Source organism: Amblyomma maculatum, chromosome 1 (assembly GCF_055883805.1).
Source record: "Amblyomma maculatum isolate TAMU_Amacu chromosome 1, ASM5588380v1, whole genome shotgun sequence".
NCBI classification, from domain to species: domain Eukaryota; kingdom Metazoa; phylum Arthropoda; class Arachnida; order Ixodida; family Ixodidae; genus Amblyomma; species Amblyomma maculatum.
In genome coordinates, this window is record NC_139344.1 from 123,987,941 (window position 1) to 123,992,808 (window position 4,868).

Consider the following 4,868-nt stretch of genomic DNA (forward strand, 5'->3'; position numbering starts at 1 on the left):
GGGTCTTGCGATCGGTTGATGGACAATTCAATGTTCGCCATATATTTCTGGCATATCCCCTTGTTACAGCTGGAGAAGAATGGCAGAGTTGCGTGGTCCACATGGGACCGTCGGAGACTGACGCGGTGGACGTTCCGGTGCCGCACATGGATCCAGTGCATTAGACCTAAAAAGGTCAGTGTGGCACACAGCACGGCCAGCGTGAAGAAAATGGCCTTAATCCATGGCCACGCCTGGCAGTTGGCCTGACGAAAGCCTATATTGAAAAAGCCGCGTGCCTGCGTGTGGACAAAAAAAAAAAACGATTCTGTTTACTTTATGTTATAAGTAAGGCAGGAAAACGGTTGAATTTAAGTTAATGCAAAATGCATAAAATGTCTGCACTCGAGCTAAACACGAGCTATGAAGCACAATATAGTGGTTGGCCCTGGCAGCCCCCCCACTTTCGATCACCTGAATATTTTAATCTTTATGAAGGTATCATTGTAAATAGGAATAATGGGTGGCTGTATTATTCATGCTTCTGGCTGACCTTGCCATGACTCCAATGCTCGAGCTGGCCTTCTGGACTAAGAAGTTCATTTAACATGTTTATGAAGTTTATGTAGCTTTGTGTCTGCAACGCAAACGTCTTAGGGACGGATCAAGGCGAGAACAACTGTTCTGTATTGGTCCTACGGCATATCTAATCATTAGCGCATTTCTGTAAAATCTGACCTTCAGACGCAAGATCCATCGAACGCTTAGTTTGCTGTCCCCCTGTCCTTATAGCACTGAGGTTCTAATTTACAATACTAATACGTTTATGAGTTCGGAATGGTTATGGATGCGAGAGTTGGACTGTGAAAAAGGCTTACCGCCGAAGAATTGACGCGTTTGAATTGTGGTGCTGGCGAAGACTCTTAAGAGTTCCTTGGACTGCCAGAAGACCAAATCAGTCGATATTGTCGACCATAAACCCTGACTGCTCATTGGAGGGTCAAATTCTAAAGTTAAAGCTCAGCTACTTTGGTCATCTGATGAAAAGAGAGGAGTCGCTGGAGAAAGATTTGATGTTGGGAAAGGTTGAGGGTCGCCGGAGAAGGGGTAGGCAGCGAACGCGAGGGTTAGATGGCATTCTCGAGGCATTGCAGATGAAGCTATGTGATGTTAAGAAGATAGTGAGAGACCGGAAAGCGTGGCGTGACATGGTCCATAGGGTCACGAAGAGTCGGACACGACTGAATGCCTGAACTGAACTGATTCGCTGATACAATGCGGTGTCAGAGGAATGTCACTCAGAGCTACGGCAAAACAGATGCTAAAGTAATTTCTGTGGGGCCCAGCAGCGCCTTTTAGCGTTTTCAAATCGCGCGCGCTTTTTCCTATTTGTATTGTGTTTGCTCGGGCAGCGCGAGTGCGCATGAGCGAACTGCCCAGTGAGGGGCGGCATGTTATCGGCTGGGAAACGGGCGTAATAAGCGCGTCGGAGTACTCTAGGTGGTGTTGGTCGGAAGCGCGGCTCGCGGCTTTTGCCCGGCAGGAGGACAGCGAAGGATAGCCAGCGAGCGTCACGGGCCAGCGGGATATGCACGGACGGCGGAATGAAGACTGACCAGACGAAGAGAAGCAGTGCCTGCCAGAATGGCATAGGCGTATTTTGCGTGGGTTGCTGCCATGCGAGCAGCAATGTTTCTTGCTCCGCCGTTAGCGCTTTGGCCCTATCGCTCACCCTATTCGCACCGCAGTGTTTTTGTCTTGCCGCGGCAAAGCCCTGACCCCCGTTCTGTTTTATTCTTGGTGGTCAATCGTCGCGCTCTTCGACAGCATGTTTCTAGCGCAGTACGTGGCACTCTCTGTTGTTTCTTGTTATTAAGACTTTTTTTATTTTATCCGGAATACACCGGTGTTTCTTAAGAAATACTGGATTTGTCACTCCTCGGGCGAGGCCATGGCTTGCGGACCCGTTTTCTTGAAGGTGAGGCCTTCACTGCATACGAGGCATGTGGTGCGCCGGCGGTAGCCCGGCCAGACACGGGTACCATTAGTAGGAGTGTAGCTTGTACACGAAATAAATTAAAGTGGGAGACAAAGAAAAACAAGATACCTTCAACAATTACATTTCACTGTCCGAGGTCAGTGAACAAGTGTATAATTTAGAGCGTCGTAGGAATCGAGACAGGGGAGAGCCAGAAGAAAAAAGCGTGAAAGAAAAATTTTGCTTACAAATAACCCTGTCCTTATAAAACATATTGAAAAAGAAATTTGGGAATATTCATGTAACAGCCGCCTTAACACCTAATTGATACGGTGAATTTATGGAATTGCTTTCCAAGGCGCCTTTAGGAGGGCATAGTGCGCCGCCATCTCCTTAACCGATTCCAAATGGCTTCTGCGCAAGCTTCGCGACGGGGTTCTAAGACTGAGAAGTCGGCGTTCAGCTCTTTTGAGTTATTGTTCTCTGGTAGTCGCAGGATAGGGTTTCGTCCTGTGACTACCACCGGCCTTCGAATTACTACCACCTTGTAGTGCATATATCAGGGTTATACTTTGGGCAATATTTTCCCATTCCATTGTGTGGCCTCTTTGCCATTGGCCAGCCCTCTTTTTGGTAACCCACGCGTTTCAGCGACAAAGGACTACTTTGCTTTCTGGCTATCGACTCTGAATTCATAGCCACTCGCTGCCAATGCGGAAAGACCAGAAGAATTTACCTGGATATGAACCTTCCCAAACGATGGCTATTGTATGCTACACGCTGGTCAGCGACACAAGACGTTACTGAACGCGTGTAGAATTAGGCGTCAAACCGCCGCAAAGTGCACATGAGAGCAGAGCAACTGGCGTGACCTGCAGTTTGTACTAATTACGCCAGAACCCTTCTGTTCATCGCGAGAACAATGTGTAGTTTTTTCCACATTTACTTTGAATACGGTCGCTATCTTCTATGTCTCATAGCGTTCGACATGGCCGCATATCGAAGCAAAATGACGCAAGCACAGAAGGACCTCGAGGAGGTGCTTCACATGACTTCCACTTGGCGTCATTTTGCCGTCGGTTTGGACGCATTGGCGCGATTGCGCTTTGAAGACAGTGAACCTGTCCCAACTAAAAGTGGGCAGTCCTCTACCTGCAATACGAAACGAGCTCTTTTCTTCATCCCGCTTATTACCTAGTGCAAGAGCTTTAGTGTCCTACAAATTAACACTTCAGTAGCGATCCTTTCTACGCGAGTACACGGACAACGTCGCCAGCTTAAGCAGTATAAGCGAGAAGTGCGTCGGCTATACGAAGGAAGTGATCAGTACTTGCGCGACTTGAGCCGGCTGCTGCGGCGCCTGTGCCCGGCGTAACACAGCAGGACCGCCTTGGGCATCTCCTTGGAAGGCAGGGATCTGGGCGTCCCGGCGCATCTCGCCCAGTTGTACCATTTCCCGTAGGCTGAGACGCTGCAGGCCTGGGCGCCGCTGCGGGCGTACGAAGCGCTTCGCGCCACCGATTGCTCCCGGCTCCGAGTCCGAGGAGCTCGTGCTGCTGCTGTAGGACGTGCTCGCTCCGTCGTCAGCCATGGCGACGTTTCTGAACTGGACCGTGTCGCCTGTGCGCGTCAGCATGGTCCTTCGTCTCTTTGCGCACCTAAGTGCAAGCCTAGGAGGAGGGCCTCAGAAGATTCAGCTGCTCCCGGTTTCGCTCGGTCTGCCAGCCCTGGGTACCGGCCAGCTGCTGCTGCCGCCGCCGCCGCTGCTGCCGCCGGTGCTCTGCGTGGCACGTTCCGAATGCAGCCCGCTGCACGTGCACTTCGGCGAGCTACGTGTATTTCTTTTTTTCCTTTTCCTCGTCACCAGTGGGGAATGTCCGTCAGCTGAACTTGAAGTCCAGGGTGGGAGGTTGGATAAAAGCTCTTCCAGCATTTATCCAAGAGTTACAGGGGTACAAAAATCGCTGAGTAATAACAAAATAATCTGCAACGGAAAGAATGAAGGAATCATCAATAAAAAGTTGGAGTAAGGTATGGGCCTAATTGTTCCGTAGTACAAGTGAAGGTCACATGCCAGCACTGTGTAGTGTAGCAGTTTTCAATGTTCACCTGCGAATGTGGCCACTCAATGTAAAAAAAAAAATAGCCTGTGGTGCAAAGCTCTGTCAGGCGACTTACACAGGTCGGCACAGCCGGGTGAAGTAAGCAGAGGAACTTTTTTTTCTGTTTTTACCTTTTGATGCTTTGACATTAATGAAAAAAACATTGTTCGGCGGCATCACGTGAGAGTATAGGGAACATCGGAAAGCTCCTGTCAAGATGCCCTAGTGAAATTACAAACATCATGAGATGAATAGCAAGCCAGGATGGCCGAGCGGTCTAAGGCGCCAGATTTAAGCTCTGGTCCTCGCAAGAGGGCGTGGGTTCGAACCCCACTTCTGGCATTGATTTTTATTTTTTACGGGTTTTATACGTACTTGCATTGACGGGGGCATTTCAATACTACTTTTCTCCGTGGTCCCAAAACATGCTATCTCAAAGCTTCGCCTTTACGATGGCCAAAAGCGTGGGATCCTCTTTACGGTTACCCGCCGTCCCTCTAATGGGGTTTGCGTACGCCAATAAAGGTTGGAAACAAACGGGTTGGGCAAATCAACCCGTCAAGCACGTGTGCCGGTGTGTGACTGAGAAATAATTTCACAAGAGGCACTTTTACTGCATATTTATTTAAATTATTTAGAATGACATGGTATAATAACCAGAATATTGCAATAAAGCTACGACGAAAAATTTGCGATAAAAGACGACTAGTCAAATTGCAGAAGAGAATCCCAACAATTAAAAAATACAGTGACAAAAGATGACTATAACGTATTGGAAAATAGGTATACAAATTAGAGTAAGTAGAAGC

The 4,868-nt window shown here is 48.7% G+C and overlaps 1 non-coding gene across 1 annotated transcript; it reads left to right on the top strand.

The window, feature by feature from the left end:
- Window positions 1–4,317: 4,317 nt before the first annotated feature.
- TRNAL-UAA (transfer RNA leucine (anticodon UAA)) lies at window positions 4,318–4,401 on the top strand. Its single transcript has one exon. It is a non-coding gene; the product is annotated as a tRNA-Leu (tRNA).
- Window positions 4,402–4,868: the final 467 nt, after the last annotated feature.